General features: G+C 39.3%; 1 pseudogene; it reads left to right on the forward strand.

Annotated features, from left to right (window-relative positions):
• The first annotated feature begins 17,274 nt into the window (after positions 1-17,274).
• On the forward strand, positions 17,275-18,020 carry LOC114031504 (annotated as a pseudogene).
• The last annotated feature ends 1,187 nt before the right edge of the window (positions 18,021-19,207 follow it).

The raw sequence follows: 19,207 nt of genomic DNA on the forward strand, positions 1-19,207 counted from the left end.
CTACATGGCCTCTAAGGTCCAGTTCTAGATCTATTATTGTCATATATTTCTTTCATATAATATTCCTTAAACTGAAGGATTATGTATAAACTAGGTAGGTATTAAATGCTTATGGAAAGATCTTTGCTGAATTTAGGAACTTGATTTTCTTTCATTTTCTCGGGAACATAGTTGATCGTGTCAAAGTTCTCTGGTCAGAATACGTGACTAGTTCTTCTACCTCATGGGGACATGGATTTATATTAAGGTTCTAATAGATTTTTGCCATTTAGAAAATTAGCGATACAGTAGTGAATGTAGGAGAGCTAAGGTTTGCTGAGTTGAAAAAAGTTCCACAGGCACATTATTTTTTCTGAACTACTTCTTGTCCATTCCAGGCAGTTATTTCTGAAGTAGTACAAATGTACCTTTGGAAAACTAACTAGACAGTTTGGAATCTAGACTGGGTATCCAGATGTGTGGATTCCAGTGGGATTGATCCCGGTGTGGCCTTGGGCAAGTCTCTTCGTCTCTCTGAGCCTCAGCTTCCTTATGTGTAAAAATGAAGGCATTGGACTAGATGGCTTCTAAAGTTCCTTTCAGCTCCTAAAAAAAATCTACACACTCTATGTGGGAAGTTAGCAAAAACATAGGTCCATGGCCAGAGAAGAGTTAGTTGATAAATCTAGCAGAGAAACTCTGGAAATCATTTATTCTGGAAAAGAAGAGTGAGACATTGATGCCACTTGCTTGCCCTCCCTTATCACAAGATCCTCTGTCCTTGGGACCTGCTTGTAGCAGCTTGATTATTTTCACATTGCCCTCACTCACAACTACCACTCGACATAGTATGAGATCACCTCTGTGCACACAAACCAAGGAGGGGTTGAATTAACTGCTAATGGACTTGGAGACCACATTTAAACTTGGGTCTGTTTTTAGAGTTTTGACATTTTCTTCTTGTCACCAATTCAATAGAGCATTAAAAGCTTTTCCAAGCACTGCATTCATCATAACGCCATGAAGCAGACAGAGGCAGACCTTCCTTCCCTGCTCAGAGGCATCACCCTCAAGAGGAGAGGCTGCATGATTTAGTAGCAGTGGTTGTGAGTAAAGGAAGGAAAGCGGAATCATGGTAGCAATTAGGGGCCCCAGAGAGAGAAGAACATTACATTTTGGAGACAGACAGAAAAGTAATCCTTGAGTTTGCTCTTTAGTAAGTCTTGGGGTCCAAGAAGCTTCTCCCGAGTACTAGTAGAGGGAAAACACAAAACAATTCTATGACAAAGACCTTGATTTATTGATTCAGGCCTGGCTAGGATTTTGAAGCTGGGTAAGAATAAACTGCTCAAGGGGAGAAAAGAGCAAATACCTCATTTAGACATGGTCCTGCCATGTGATTGTTCATTCCTAAACAACTCAGTAAAATTCTGTTCCTTCACTTCTGGGATAATCTTTCACAATTTATTTTCCAAGAGCTGGGGTTCTAAAGAAATCAGATCTGTTGATGGGGACCAAAGGGTTTCCTGCAGGCACCAGTAGCCAACAAAAAAGTATGAGGGAAATAAATTTATCCAACATTAAAGAGGCTGATATGTTTGCCAGGCTCTGGACAGACTGGAAACAAGGGTCATCAGCTCAACCCATAAAATACTTTGTGCTGAGCATTGAAAATATTTTATGTTGTCACATACACACACAAACAAATTACACATCTTTTTAAAAAATTGCTCGTCCTTTTTTAATATTGTGTAATGACTTACTGCTGAATAGACAGTGTTCACACAGAACTTGATTTTGTTTTTTGGTTTTGTTTTTTTACTTTTTTGGTTAGGCAATGGTGTTAAGTGACTTGCCCAGGGTCACACAGCTAGTAAGTGTCAAGTGTTTGGTCTGAGACCGGATTAGAACTCAGGTCCTCCTGAATCCAGAGCCGGTGCTCTATCCACTGCACCACCTAGCTGCCCCTGAACTTGAATGAGTAAGCTGGTTCTTTGGTACTGTGCAGTCTCCCTAAACTCAGTCATTTAACTTAATTGGTATAGTCAGGAGACCTGGGTTTGAGCCTAATTCTTCTATTCAACATCTGTGTGATCTTGGGTAAGTTGTTGAGCCTTCCTGAGCCTCAGTTTCCTCATTTGTAAAATAAGATGGCTCAGATAGCCTCTCAATTCCTTTTGGTGGTTGAAGTATCATCTCCATCTTACAGATGGGAAAACTGAAGCTTAGAGAGGTTAAATGACTGGCTTAAGGTTATGGATTTGTAATTCCATGGTTTCTCAGGGCATCAGTTTTCTCTTCTGTAAAATTTAGGAGAGAGTGAACTCTAAAGTCTCCTATGGCTCTAAATGCCATAAACTCATGACATTTTCACTCTTTATACAGTTGTATTTAGTGTTGTATAGGCAGAGTCAGTTGATGAAGATTCCATTTAGGTTTGGAAACAAACCAGTCAAGACCCAGTAGAAGGTAAGCAGGGTTTGGCAGTGTAAGCATTATGCTAGGTCATTCTAGATGAGAAAGTCGGGGTTGAGATTAGGAGAGTCAAATAGGGATTGAAACATAAAGCAGGTATCCCCATTCTTAACAGCAGTTTGGGATGAGATTGTGAGTGGGGACTCCCACTCAGACACACTGGTAATGAATGCATGAAGCAGTAGGGTTTACTAAAATGAACTTTAATTCACAAAAGAGGAGGCTCATAGCTTAAAACACAACACCCAGGAGCAGGATCATAGGTGATCAGAGTAAGGAAAGGATACAACCAAAGTGGTCAACAGGTACAACATGGTCTTAAGGCCATGCTAGGAGGAAAATGACAGGAGTGTCACCAATGATACTTTGGAGAAGCTAGCCTCAGGCTTGGAGAATTTTTCTACCATCCCTCCTAGCTAGACTGGGATGCCTGGGGTACAATCGCCTTCACACCATGGCAGTTCCCTGAAGGAGCTGGAGGTTGTGGGTTTTACCAAGAGGGGGGAAATTCTCTCTTAGGCGAGTGTAGCTGGTTTCCCATTTCTCAGGTCACAGATAGGGAGACACAAGGTACTGACTGGAGGTGGGGTTGGTTAAATCAAATAAGGAGCATAATCCTTATCTTATTTTTATTTTGTATATGCTTATACATATACTTATCTCCCCTAGTAGGATATAAGTTAGTATAGAGCAGAGACTTTTTTATTCTTTGCATTTGTATCCCCAGTGCCTGGCACTGTGCCTGGCATATTGGTACTTCATAGATGCTCACTGATTGATCACCTAAATATGGGGTATGGAAATTTTGAGAAAGGGACAGAGGCAGCTTGCATAAGTGAGGCTTATGGACCTCAAAGAGGTCCATACAGACTGTAGGATTTGGGGACTGTAACAAAAGACAAATGATACTAGGCATCAAGACAAGATGTAAATTGGAAAGTTGGTTATTCTGGATAATTGGTTATTCTTGTGAGCTAAGGTTAGAAATGAGCCATGGATTCATTCCAAATCCAGGGAGTTAAGACAGAAGAAGTTGGCTTTCCTTATCGATGATGAGAAATCAAGAATACAATGAGTCAGTTGACAATTAAAGGAACAGAAACATCTCAGGGCAGGCAAAGAATCTGGAATGCAAGAAGGTATGTAAGTTACATAGCACTCAGCTCCCATCTCTGCACATGCATTATGTGCGCGCGCGCGCACACACACGCACACACACACACAGAGCAAGAGCCTCTGAATGCTACCCCAGATTCAAGCCATGCTGTGGCTGTGGGTCAGTATCAGCTTAAAAATCTTAGTTTGCGAGCCCTCATCAACACATCTTTTCTTCCAGTTAACAGAAGTCACACCAATTCAAAACAAAATAAGGTAGCAAGATAAGTAATAAAGGTTTTGCCATACACTCAAGGGTACACTCTCCCACAGGTTACTATACAACCAGTGGGGAATGAAATGCACTCATGAATACATATGACTGGGGGACACATGTTAGAGCACACGTGTAAGGAATATGTGGTTAGCGTCGGTGAACGTTCAAGGCAATTCAAATCTCCAAAAGAATGTAAAACTGCCTACATTCCCTGATGTTGACCTTGGATGAGTTGCTTTCTCTTCCTTCATTGATCTGGGGGCTTCTGTTGTTCTGTTCTTTCTATTGGGCTGATGCCTCTGTTGCTAGACGTTGTCATTTCTGCTGGGCATTCCCACTGAGTTGCTTTCTGCTAACATCTGCTGGTCTTCAGTTACATGGTCTCTTCAGACCTGCTGCTCCTTCCTACCATTTGAAGGCACGGTACTGGTAGGCAGATTCCCCTTGTAGGGAAAGGATTAAGTTCTTTTAGTCACAGCTACATTCAGCTGGGCAGCCATAAGAAACCCTAAGACTAAAATTAAGTCTGTCCTCCTAACTTATTTTTTTTCTTGCAGGGCTTGGATTGCCTGATCCCAATCTTCTATCTGGCTTTAAGTTAGCAAATTCCTTTCAACTCCTGTCATACCCACGGTCAGTAGTCTGTATCCCTATAAATTACCCAAAGACTCCACTTGGCTAAACTGCAAAAGAATTGAATGGAGCTAGATAGACATCAACTCTCATAATGGCCCCAGTTACTCTTCAAAACAACTTGGGGCAAGATCAAAAAGGGTTAAGTGGTACTGGTAAGTGCTGGCGTCTCTAACATAGATCCCTTGTTCTACATTTATTCTTTATTTGTAATTCTAACATCAACAACAACAAATCATGGGTCTTACCAAGAGGTAGGATGAGTAAAGAGCATAAATTTAATCTGATCCTAAAGCAAAAGGATTTCTGATCTGTACTTTCACATTCAAACTTCCTAACAGGGCAGAAAGTGCTCATAGGCCTGATCTAGTATATATGCAGAGGGAAGAGGATGGTAAGTGCCTGAATTAACATACAGAAAAGGTGATAATTATTTAATCAATCTACCAATTAATCAACAAGAATGTATTGAGCCCTTGCCACATTCCAGACACTGTGCTAAGTGCAGGGGATAGAAATTAAAAAAACAAAAACAGTATCTGCCCCTCAAGGAGCTTACATTCTAATGTAGGAAACATGTTTATAAATAGGCACATACAAGATTCTTAGAGAGTAGAATGAAGGTTAACCTTAGAGGGGAAAGCACTAGTAGCTAGAGGGGGACTGGGAAAAGCCTCCCACTCAAAGCGGCACCTGAGCTGAGTCTTGAAGGAGTAAGAAGGTATAAGAAGAAGTGGAGGGAAGAAGAGAGCATCTTAAAAATAGAGGGCAGACGATGAAAAACACTGAGATGAGAGATGGAGCCTTGTGTGTGAACAACAGCAAGTTGGCCAATACGGTTGAAGGTCAAGGTGAGTTCTGACAAGGTAATCACAGGAGTGTGATGCGAGTGAGTTCTGGCATTGTGTCTAACAGGAACTGGAGCCATAGGCATCTCACCCCTGTTGAATATGGTCATGTCAGTCTTAAAAATGAGTTCAACTGTTTTTTCACTGACCTTGCCAGCTCTACTCTTTAGGAACAAACAATAACTATCATAACTTGGCTCCTTATATACTCTGCCTTCTTGTGTTAAAGTTGACCAGATCAAAATGATGCAAAAATGAAACTAATGCTTTGATAGAATTCAGGTTGAAGTGTATCTGCATTGTAATGAGTGTCATGGAGAGAGGATACAGGATGTGGAATCAGAACAGTTAGGCTCAAATTCTACTGTTGCCACTTACGAGCTATGTAATCTTGAGCAATTAAGTTTCCTCATTTGTAAAATGGAAATCATAATACTTTCACTAGCCACCTCCCAGGGCTATGGTGGAAAAAGCTCTTTGTAAACCTCAACATGCTATAAAAACCTGAGCAACAATGATACAGGAGAAGCAGGAGTGGCATAGTGGATGAAGATCTGGTCTCAGAGTCGGGAACTCTTGGGTTCAGGTCCCACTTCTGACTCATATTGGCTGTGAGACCCTGTGCAAATCATTTAACCTTTCAGTGGTCCAGGAAATTCTCCAAGACTGAAAGTTGCAGAGAAAGTGCTGATTTATAGTGGGACATATTTCCTTACTAGGAGTTCCTTAAATTGATGAAATAATGGGTTTGGGCTGAAAAAAAATCAATGAATAAATAAGACGCAGTCTGGTGTGATGGATAGTGAACTGGCCTTGGAGTCAAGAGGACCTGGGTTCAGGACCTGCTTCTGATATAAATGGCTTGGCAATCTTGGATAAGTAATTCAATCCTTCAGTGACCCCCCCCCCCAAATTGTCTAAGACTGTAAGTTTAAAAAGAAATTTCAGAGTTCCAATTTCCTCATAAAGAAATTCCTATACAGGTGTAATCACAGATCCAAACCAAAATTTTTTAATGATAAATAAGATTTCATTTTTATAAGAAAATACTACTGTTAAGGTGATTGATGTTGTATTAGGAGTTTTCCTAATTCTAAAGTGTTTTATAGCACATTGCTCTTCATTCTCTCCCCTTTTAAGGGAGCAAGTCAGTGAAGACAGTGAAGAAGTTGAATTAGCCTGCAGCAGCAGAGGGTAGTGGAAAGAGTGCCAGAAAGATTGGGGAGCCCTAGATTTGAGTCTTACCAGCTGTTTGCCCCTTGGTAAATCACTTTAATATCTCTGAGCCTCAATTTCCTTATCTATAAAACGGAGATATAACTTAATGAATACCTTGGAACACTCAGGACCAGTGGCCATAGAGACTTGGTGAGTTGAAATGCATCTAGGCATATATTTCCCTGAGTTACTGGGTTTCAGGTTCATTTGGCCTCGATGGATTTTCCAACTAGGGCTTGGCAGCCGGCAGAAGGAAGAAAGGAAATAAGCATTTTTTAAGTGTTTACTATGTATGAGGCAATGAACAAAGTGCTGGGGATACGTGTACAAGCAAAGAGAAAGTCTCTGCCCTTGAGGAATTTACGTTCCAATGGGGAAACACAAGACAAAAATAAATTGAAAAGGTGAGAAGTAGAGAGAATAAAGGTAGGATGCATGGTTTTGAATTCTGGAAGTCAGGACCAGAGTGGAGAGTGGCCAACCCTCCACAAAATGGAGGCCCCAGGAGAAGTGCATTAATGTGAGCAGGAGAAAGAAGAGGTGAAATACCAAGAGCAGAAATGCTGACTAGATTTAGAGAGGGCCAGAGACAGCTGGAGGTAAAGCAGTGATTTCTCCTGAGCTCTTCTTATAGACTATACAAAAAGAGGAGGTTCTTCAATAAGAATCTATACCCCCGACTTGTTAGCTAATTATGTTTGACACTGCATATATCACTGAGTACCAGTCAGAAGTTCCCTATGTCATTCCCAACAAGTCATATGTGTTTCAGCAATGAATTAGAAAACATATCCAGCTCCATGAGAGGTGCCCCAATCCTGTAAACAGAGATTTTCCTGCTCACCCTGTTACAGGAGAAATAATGCTTCCAGTATTTCTTTTACATGGTTGTGAGGAAAGAACCCTGTGAACTCATGATTGACTATAGAAATGCGAGTGGTTATTGCTAGCTGTCTTCGTGTGACTAGTTCTGGATGAGTCTCATAACAGAGAACTGAGAAAAAATCCTTAAGACTGCACTTATACACTTCATCTTTAAAAGGGGACAGCATGAGAGTCACAGTTCGTAAAACATTTTGGAATAAGTTAGAGAGTCTCCCATTTTTACTGGAGGCTTTCACATTGTCTTTTTAAGGACATTCTCTCATTGCATTCCTATTTAAAGCAAGCTATCAGAGCAGGGGATCTATTTCTTGTACAATTGACAAAGAACAAGAGATACCTTTCTGAAACGAGGGCTCAAAGAGACAAAACTTAAATGTGCAGCATTGTGCAGAGGCCACAAGATGCCTGTGCTAAAGACACACCAGCGAAGCATCAGGGTAAAGGAACAAATATTTAAGAACACGAAGGAAAATGTTCCAAGCAAGGCCAGTTACATCAAAGTGGGTTGATGGCGGGGCGCTGCATTGGAGAGGCATTGGATTACATTACAAGAACATAAAGTACTGAGTAATTGATCAATGTCTTGAAAACAACATCAGAAAAAACCATAGAACACCAACAGAAGCAATGTTCTTTTGAATCAAGTCTCCATTTCCAAAAAGTGCTGATGTGCCTCATTGCAAACTTCCATAAAATTGTGGTGAGAAAAGGGAAATTTATATTGGAAATCCTCCACCAGTCAGCTGAATTTCCACAGCGGTGTGCACGAAACCTCGTTGGCTAGCTCCTGGTTAATGTATTCTTTGAGTAAGAAACATCACCAGGCACAGACTCAGACCCAACCTCAGCAAGTTGCTGCGGAAATGAAACCAAAAGAGGAAGAAGATATCAAACTTGGAAAGGCAATATAAAACAAACACTACTGAAGAAATAATGTAAAGTGTGATGGACAAAGGGGAGGGTAAAATAGAGGAAGGGAGAGAGAGCCTTACATCAAAACTTTTCTCCATAGAATACTATTACTGGTGTGCGTGTGTGTGTGCATGCACGTGTATGTGTGTGTGTGTGTAAGTGTATTATACACATACGCACAACAGTAATAGTTTCAATATAACATATATGTGGTAGAAGGTTGCCTTCTGTGTATATGTATATATATATATGTATCTATAGATACATACACACAGAAGGCAACCTTCTACTATCTTATGCCTTCCATGTGTGTATATATGTATACATACATACATATATACATGTATACACATAGACACAAATATTCTACCATCTCAGACAATGGAGAGAATGAACTGAATAGAATGTGTAGTTGGTCCAAGAATGTCATAGTTCAATAATGGAAGAGAAGGTCAAGATATTGATGAAATCACACACTTGAAGTCTGCCTTGCCAAGAGCAAACAAATCACTCTTGCATTTTCTCATGCTCAGAAGATGCAGCCACAAAGATGTGGTGTGACTGAATTGTGCTGACTCCTGCTCCTTCATTCTAACCGCCGACTGAAGAAAGAATTGCAAGATGCTATTTAGAAAGAGTTTGGAAAATATGTCCTCTGAGTTATAAAACTTGGTTTGGGATCCTTGAAATTTGCCCAATGCCTGTAGTTAGTTATTCTGGAGAGCTGCCGTTCCATTGCCTCAGCCTCTTTCTCTCTGTTCCCTTCACTTTTTTTTTCTTCAATTGCTACTTTCCCACACCTCCTGGGATGATTTTGCCACTGGGGCCTCTTGTCATCCACCTTCTACATGAGGACTTTCCTTATCTCCTCCAATTTCTAGTGCCCCTACCCTAAAAATTGCAATGTACTTAGTATATATATTACACATACACACACACACACACACACACACACACATGTATTTGGATTAGAATGGATTAGGAGTTAAGCAAATGAGGAAAAGTTGAAGGAAGCGAAGATAATAAAATTGAATTTGGGATGTCAATGGAACATCCAGGAGGCAGCTGACGAGGCATGCCTAGAGTTTTAGAGAAAGGCTAGTAATTCATGCAAATATACATACATACATATTTGTATGGGTATATATGTACACATTGATATATACATACATATGTGTGTATGTGTGTGTGTGTGTATATATATATATACACATATATATATACACATTGGGAATTCATTACATTAATGAAATTACATATACATTGTCTCATCTCATGTATGCCTGTTCATATGACTCTCTAATGTGGCTTAGGGAAGAAATGTCTGTATGGATAGCATTATAGGGCTCTTCCAGCTCTAAAACATTTGACCTTGGGATCTTGGTCTTTAAGATGGTTAGTTGAAGATGAAGGAAGCCATCACAGATACACTAGCGCAGAACTATAGGGGGAAATTTGAGGAAATGTTCAGAGATGGCCATTAAAAGACATCCTCTGAATAAAAATGGGTCCTAGATCCTGAAGCTTGTAAATGTTAATAAAGACTAGCTAAACTCTATAATCCTAGAACTGGTGAGTTCTTTGGGAATTTAGTAGCATCCAGAGACCTGTTTGTTAGCACTGGCAAGCTCCTCTATGCTGTGACTTTGGTCAAGTCCCAGAAGGAATGTGGGATTGAAGAATGTAAATAATAACTGTGCAGTTATAAATTAACCCCCCACCAAAGTTCTACTCAAATGGTTGGGGGAAGGGACTCCTGTGGTAGGTGGTACATGATCTATATACTAAAAGAAACCTGGCATTCCAAGAGGCAGAGATGTAGAGATAAGGCATTCCAGATATGGGAGACAGGCACATATCTTTTTGCCTGCTCATGGGCATTGCTGAATTTATACACTTTCATTCTGAAGAGTGTCCTGATCTCACTTACCCACGTATTTATTTGATGCTCATATAGGAATTCAGAATGGTAGCTTAGTGACTGAAAATAATAATGCTATTTTTGGAGAGAAGCTTTATTCTGGGAAAGACAGGAACTAAAAAGGGTCTGGACAGAGTATTTCTTCTTCATATAAGCCCTAGATCAGGGTGGGGAACCTGTGGCCTCAAGGTCATATGTGGCCCTCTAGGTCCTCAAGTGTAGCCCTTTGACTGAATCTAAACTTAAGTCATTCACCTATCCCATTCATAGAAGCAGTACGACAGGAGGTAGAAGTGGTAGGATAATAGTATTAATAGAAACTCCCAAGTAGTCTGGGGACAGAGGCCACTCCACAGCAAATGTAAATTGACTCTTTGTACTATACTAGGCTCAGTAACTGCCTATAACTGAAAATTAAAGCTATACCTTATCAGTAAACATTTCCCATCTACGTACCTTACACTCATAGGGATGCTCAAATACCATTTACATATTGTAGGTTAGAACCACATAATGTGTCCAAAAGCTTACTGAAGAAAATACTTCCTTAAAAATTAGAATGGAGAAATTGGAAGCTAGTGACAATTTGAGAAATCAAGGCACTGTAACACTAATCCAAAGGAATGAAAAAATAGAAGAGAATGTGAAATATCTCACTGGAAAAACAACTGACCTGGAAAATAGATCCAGGAGAGAGAACTTAGAACTTACTGGATTATCTGAAAGCCATGATCAAAAAAAGAGCCTAGACATCATCTTTCAAGAAATTATCAAGTAAAACTGCCCTGATATTTTAGAACCAGAGGGCAAAATAGAAATTGAAAGGATCCACTGATCACCTCTAAAAAGAGATCCCCAAAGGAAAACTCCTAGGAATATTGTAGCCAAATTCCAGAATTCCCAGGTCAAAGAAAAGATATTGCAAGCAGCCAGAAGGAAACAATTCAAGTATTGTGGAAACACAATCAGGATAACACAAGATTTAGCAGCTTCTACATTAAGGGTCTGGAGGGCATGAAGTACAATATTCCGGAGGGCAAAGGAGTTAGGACTACAACCTAGAATCACCTACTCAGCAAAACTGAGTATAATCCTTCAGGGCAAAAAATGGTCATTCAATGAAATAGGGGACTTTCAATCATTCCTGTGGAAAAGACCAGAGCTGAATAGAAAATTTGACCTTCAAATACAAGACTCAAGTGAAACATGGAAGAGGTAAACAAGAAAGAGAAATCATAAGAGACTTATTAAGGTTGAACTGTTTACATTCCTGCAGGGAAAAATGATATTTGTAATTCATGAGTCCTTTGTCAGTATTAGGGTAATGGGAGGAAAAAATTATATGTATGTATAGATAGATAGATAAGAGGGCACAGGGTGAGTTGAAGATGAAGGGGTGATATCTGGAAAATAAACTTAAGGGGTGAGAGAGGATTATACTGGGAGAAGGAGAAAGGGAGAAGTAGAATGAGGTAAAATATTTCACGTGAAACAGACAAGAAAAGGCTTTCACAGTGGAGGGGAAATGGGGGAAGGTGAGAGGGAATGAGTGAATCTTAGTCTCATAGGATTTGGCTTAAGGAGGGAATAACATACACAATGGGGTATGGAAATCTATCTTACCCTACAGGAAAAAGGGGAGAAGGGGACAAGAGAGCAGGGGGTTGATAGAGGTGCGGGCAGATTGGGGGAGAGGATAATCAAAAGCAAACACTTCTGAGGAGGGACAGGGTCAAAAGAAAGAATAGAATAAATGGGGGGTAGGATAGGATGAAGGGAAATATACTTAAGTTTTTCACAACAGGACTGCTATGGAAGTGTTTTGCATGACTACACATCTATAACCTGTATCGAGATGGTTGCCTTTTCAATGAGAGTGGGTGGGGAGGGAGGAAGGGAGAAAATTTGTAACCCAAATTTTTAAAAACACATGTTCAAATAAAAAATAAATAAACAATAAAAAGAAAAAAAAAGAACCATAGAATGTTAGAGCTGAAAAGGAACTTCAATGCTCTCTGGTCCTCTAGGTGAGGATATTGGGGCTCAGAAAGTTTAAAGGACTTGCTTAAGGTCACATAGCTAGCCATTGACAGAGCTGAGAATAGAGTTTCTGCTTCCAAATGTCCAGTTCAATACTTTTTCCACCATACCATGCTGCTGATAAATTATATTGTTTTATAGAGTAATTTGTATTCAAAGAAATTGCTTAATAATACCAAACAGGGTAGAAAATTAAGGGTTTTCTCAATACCTAAAGTGGTAGTTTCTGGAATAACATCAATTTGTGGCCTAATAGCTAGGAACTGGAACAATTTATTTCTCCTTAAGCCATTGAATCTCGATTCAGATTTGGTTGGGCAACCTGGCTATTATTTAATAATAGCTTGTAGAAAGTGTGATTTCCTTTGCTGTCCTTGGCATAAGAAGATGTTCTACGAAGCTCAGTTCAACACATTGTAAAGTCTGGCTCTTCAACCAACCAATGAGCACACAAACTTGAGTCACATTTCAAAAGATGGGTGTGGTTCGTTTCTTTTCAGGTTTAGCTTGCTGGGTACCACTGATGGTCATTCAATCATTTGCTGTGGGTCTGTAAAACGGAGTGCTAAGCTCATTGTGAATGAAAATCATGTCATTCTTTATACTTTTGTCCCCATTGTCTAGCATAGTGCCTGGAATATAGCAGGAGCTTGCTAAATACTTAATTGATTGATTTACTGATTTTCTGTTGGTCACCATTACTACAATTATCCCTTCCACATCTGGGGGCTAGGGGTATGGTACCCAAGATCTGGAAAATCTGAGTAAAATTTTTTGGCCCTCTCTTTATACCAGAGAAGAAGTCTGAATTATTATGGTATTAAAAGATAAAATATGTTGATGTTATATAAAACTATACATATATTTTATGCATTTCTGAGTTTCTAAACTTTTTCTGGGTCATCTGTGGCTTCCATAAAACTCCCTTAAAAAAATTCCCATTTAATTTTTTATGCCCACCTATGATATATCGAAACTATGACAGGGAAAGTTGCAATGTGGAAGGGATAACTGTATTTTCAGAACACCAGGCCTTTGCTATAACAATACCTAACAGATGGAATTTAGAATAAGGCAAGTCTTTCTTCAACAACCCTGTCTGAGTCTTTCCTTATTATATCACCTTTGGAACCCAAAATCATAAGATCCTGACACTAGGTACATAGCTCTCAAATTCCTGAAAGTATGCGTTTATTCTGGGGCTACTATGATATAAAGGTCATGTCTAGACCAGAACCCAAAATTCCAAGAGTAAGTTCCCTGATCTATTCCTTTCCTCTACCCCTCCCCACTGTCCCCCAGCCAAAACAATATCTTTGTTCTTATTTCCACCTATTCTCCCGGTTTCAGAGTATAGCCAATTGGTAGCATTACAATAAAAGCAACACCCCCCACCACCACCACTGTATACCTCAGTGGCCCTGTCATCCCACCCACACACCTGGCATTACTGACATTTAGCAATACCTCATCCTCAAGTTTCCTACCGACTTGCTTCCAGATGGCCAAATAGCAAACAAACTTCACTGAAGGTGACATCTTTCAGACTGTAACTATGGGTAGAATTCAGAAGCACACAGTGGATCAAGGAGTTTATAAAGAAAAAGTAAATTATGAAGAAAATAGATCATTTTTATTGTATCAATTTTAAAAGCTTTTTCGTGGAGAAAATTAGTGCAGCCAGAATTAGGAGAAAAACTATGTACAAGGGGGATCTTTGTTTCAAACATCTCTGTTCACCCAGAGATGAATACAAGCCCCTGCCATATCATTCTTTCCCCCAAAGCCCTCCCCCAAGTTCAAAAGACTGTAGCTCCATCCAAATACCTAAATTAGAAAAAGACTGACCCTGTAACAGTGAACCTGTGAGGGTAAAGAAGGATCAATCCTTGGATCTAGTTGAATAACAAATTAGCAGGCTGCTCCTTTCCTGCTGCTCTCACCCTCTCAGACAACCCCCACCCTCACCCCAACAGGTCCCACCCGGGGTTTGATCTTTCCCTGCTCAGTGGGGATTGAAAACGAATGCTCCAAATCCAAGGTACGGAAATCATCCCGTGCCATATTAAATGAAATAAATTGACGGAGCAGTGTGTTCACCCTTAGAGACACAGTGTTTACATGTCTGACCCCTAACAACAAAGGAAAGGGAAGTGAGTTAAAACAATGATCTGGACACCCTTATAGGGAGCCAAGAAGAAGTCTGACATGACAGAGTTTTCTGGGGCAATCCAGGCCATTTGGCTTCTAGCTTTCTCTGCACCACTCACAGCACAGATCTTCCTTGTGTACACTTGCCTTTATTTAAATATTTAATTTCTCTAGCAACAGAATGTGCTACTCCTTCTGGAAGCCATCCTTCTGATTACTCTTATTGCATTTTGGAAGAACCGAGATCCTATAAAGTTCAGCTAAACACCTGCTACCTGAAGGCTACCTGAGCTCTTTCTCCCTGGTTTCTCTCTTAGCTCCAGACTTCTCTGCAAGCAAGGAAGCTAAGTTTAAGTGGCTGAAACAAAATTTGTGACTTACAAAAATCAAGAAACGTTTTCCTCTCTCTCCAACAGGAATAGGTTATTGCAAAACTTGCTTCTATGTTTCTAGAATGATTCTAGCCTTTTTTTTTTAACCTGCTAGGAGACAACCCTTACATACCAAGGATGCTGCTAACAGTCTAGGAAAAAAATGGTACGGATTACTTAGTTGTGGGGGACCAGGGTATTTCCAAAGAGGGTGGCTCTTGGTTCTAAAGTGAGACTATGTGGAATTGGCCTAAGTACATTGATGATACTGTCTGATTTTTTTTCCACCAGAAAATAGTGAAGTACTTTTGTCAAATTATACATTTTTTCTAGAGTCCGTGGAAAAGCCTGTACAATATGCAAAAAACAAAGACATCATGCAAATGTTTAATAATTGTGACCCAATCTATTCTACACATGATTCATCATCATCATCATCATCACAGCTAACATTTGTATAGTGCCTACTATGTGCCAAGAACTGTGCTAAGGGTCTTAATTATGATCCCATTTGATTCTCACAACAACCCTGGGAGGTAGGTGCTATTATTATCCCCATTTTATAGTTGAGGAAAATGTGGCAAATGGAAGTTGAGTGACTTGCCCAGGGTCACAAAGCCAGTAAGTGTCTGAGGTTGGATTTGAACTAAGTTTTCCTGACTTCAGGCCCAGTGATCTATCTGTTGTGCCAATCAATCAATCAATAAACATTTATTAAGCACCTACTATGTTCACCATGCTAAGTGCCATGACAATTTGGAAATACAACATACCATTCTTCCATAGTGGAACAGTATGCTTAGACCTAACCAGATTAAATGATATGATATTCTACCAAATGACAGAGATATAAAGGACCTCAGAGGTCATCTATTCCAACTGCTATCTGAACTCAAATTTCCTCTATAACAAATCCAACAAATGGTGAACTCAGCCTCTCTTGAACATGTCCAGTGAACTCACTAGCTCCTGAAGCAGCCTATTTAATAGGGAACTGCTCTGTTAGGAACTTTTTTCCTCATGTCAAGCCAAAATCTGCCTTTCTGCAACTTCCACACACTACTTCTAGTTCTGTGATCCTGGGCCAAGCACAAATCTATTCCCCTTCCATATGGCAATCCTTCAAATGCTTGAAAACAAGAGTGTCGGATTCCATCTCTCCCTCTCCTTCGCCATGTCTTCTCTCCTCTGGGTTAAACATCCCAATGTTAGTTAACTAGGCTAGTTAACTAAGTAGGCTGGTTAACTAGTTCCTTTGGTTAATCTTCCTTATGCCATAATCTTGAGCCCTAACAGTATCTTTGTCAGCCACCTAGTATGATCCTACTTTGTCAATGCTCTTCTTAAAATATGATGCCTAGAATGGAAGATGGTACTCCAGCTGTGGTCCATCTGAGGTTGAACATAGTAGAACTCTAGCATTTCCTGTTTTGGATACTATGTTAATCCCTTATTGGCTTCTTTTAAAATAATCATCCCTTCCTACCGATTCTTTGTAATCAACTGGAAAAGAAAATTATGCCAACCGATGATAGGGAACATGGCACCCAAAGCCAAGTAGCCAAAATTTTGTGATATTCCTACATAGACTAGGTAATGTCGTTATATTTTCCCATGGGGAAAATCAGAACATTGTGTTTCTCTCCACCAATGAAATAATGGATCTAGACCAAAAAAAAAAAAAGAGAGTATTAGATAGGGTCATGGGTTGAGTAACTAGACACGTATGTTCCATAGGACTCTGAAACGAGAAGGAAAATGACTGAATTGAAGAGATGGATTGTAATGAAGGTCAAAGCAAATGGGAGATAGACAATAAGTGGACAGTGCTATTTATACCATGTAACTGACTCCAAGGCTGTGCACTTATTCCTACATTCTCTGACTGCTCCTATTTCCATTTTCCAGTTGAATAAGGAATTATTCTTAAAATATATTTATATATATGTATATATTATTTATCCTTTGGTTTTACATCACCTAAATTTCTTCTTGTATCCTTCCACTTACCTTTTCCAAGAAAGCCATCCCCTATATGAATCATAAATTCTTAAACTGGGAATTCTTAGTCCTAGTTTAGCTGAGAATGTTTTCACTATGTGGGCAAAAATATGCTCTATGTTGCTGCAGGAGTCAAATGGATGGAAGTCACAGGGAAACAGACTTTGGCTTAATATAATGAAAATCTTTTAAATAATTAAAACTGTCCTATCTTTTTTCTATCAAAACTTAGATGACAGAACAAAGCCCTTGGCAGGTCTTCAAATATGTAGAGACAGCTCTTTTATCCCTACCCTAAGTCTTGCTTCTGTAGGCTAAACATCCTGAATTCTTTTGACCATTCCTTAAATGAAATTGTTTCCTGATGCCTTTCTACCTTTTAGCATCCTCTGCATGCAAAAGAGTTTGTCATAATTCTACTTAATGGCTCTTTCCCGTGGCAGGTCTGAAGCAGGAAGCTGTGCAAAGATGAAGCTCAACATCTCTTTCCCAGTCACTGGCTGTCAGAAACTCATCGAAGTTGATGATGAGAGAAAGCTATGGACCTTTTATGAGACATGGATGGCCCCTGAAGTTTCTGCTGATGCTCTGGGTGAAGACTGGAAGGGTTATGTGGTCCATATCAGTGGTGGGAATGAGAAACAAGGCTTCCCCATGAAGCAGGGTGTTTTGGCTCACGGACATGTACGCCTGCTGCTCAGTAAGGGCCATTCTTGCTATCGTCCTAGAAGAACTGGAGAAAGAAAACTTAAATCTGTTAGGGGTTGCATTGTGGACGCCAACCTGAGCGTCCTCAACTTGGTTATCGTGAAGAAAGACGAGAAAGATACCAGGACTGACAGATACAACTGTGCCTCATTGCCTGGGCCCAAAAGAGCTAGCAAAATCCGCAAACTTTTCAACTTGTCCAAAGAAGATGATGTCTGATAGTATGTTGTGAGAAAGCCCCTCCCAAGGAAAGTAAGAAATCCAGGACCAAGGCTTCTAAAATTCAGCGACTGGTGACTACTCAAGTTTTGAAGCTCAAACGTAGACACATTGCTTAGAAGAAGCAACATGCCCAGAAGAACAAGGAAGAAGCAGCAGAATATGCTAAACTTTTGGCCAAGAGAATGAAGGAGGCTAAAGAAAAACGACAGGAACAGATCGCTAAGAGACGTCGACTGTATTCCCTGAGAGTCTCCACCTCTAAATCTGAGTCCAGTCAAAAATAAAATTTCTAAAAATGTGTTAGAAATAAATAACTTTTTCAAGTAAAAAAAAAATTCTACTTAATGTTATAGTCAGACCTAAAGATAATGTTCCAGTGTGGTCTGATCTAATAAAATACAGTAGAACTATTATCTCACCCCCTTTTCACCCAAGAAATTTTTACACAACCCCAGGTATGTAGGTATATAAAACAGGTATACAAATAAAACATTTACTGACAATAAATCATAAAGAAATTTATTTTAAAACAATTGTTTGGTATACACATAATTTTACTATTTACTAAAGGCAAAAGCAAATTTGCATACTAATAAGTTGGATATGCTTGTTTAATTTTACATAAAAAAATAAATCTTGGTGGAATATTCGATACTGGTATTTTGGTCATTGCATGTACAGAAACCTTTTACTGTTGCCAAATTTTTTACAACCCCCACATTCAGTTATCACAACCCACAATTTAAGAAGCACCAATCTAAGTCACAGATAAAAATGCTGATGCAGGCCATGTATAAAGACCTATAACATATTGGTGGCATTTCCCATCCAAGTTGACATGAATCCATTAATAATTAATATCACTTTGGTAAGGTTGTTCAACTAACTATGAACATATGATTGCACTATCATCCAGCCAAGATTTTTCATATGAGATACCTTGTCAATTATCTAGATGAATTATCTATTATTTGTCAATTATCTAGATGAATTATATATATATACATATATATGTAATTCTACAGAATTCCTTGATTTTGTTATCTTTTAAATATAATCTTTCAAAATATATCTTATTGATTCTTTTTTGCTTTTCCTTTGTCTAGATTTCCCTCTATATCTTATCCCTCTCCCTTCCAGAAAGCTGCTTCTTATAATATGGTAATCTTTTTAAAAAGAAAATAAGGAAAGAAGAAAAAAATTCAGCTAAACCAACAAGCGCTTTAAAAAATATGATATCATATTCAATGTCCCACAGATGTGGACACTGCCCTGCCATCGCACACACCACTGTGAAAGAGTTGTGGAGGTTTTCTCATATCTCTTCATTGGGGCCAAGCTTGTCCTTGGTCTTATTATCTTAGAGAATCCATGAAGGTTCTTAGTGATTACTGCTTTCTTTTTTAAATGTTCAGAGGTCATCTATAATTATATATTACAGAATTTTGCCAGATATTGATATCAGCCTTAG

This window comes from Vombatus ursinus, unplaced genomic scaffold (assembly GCF_900497805.2).
Source record: "Vombatus ursinus unplaced genomic scaffold, bare-nosed wombat genome assembly UNPS02015175.1, whole genome shotgun sequence".
Lineage (NCBI taxonomy): Eukaryota > Metazoa > Chordata > Mammalia > Diprotodontia > Vombatidae > Vombatus > Vombatus ursinus.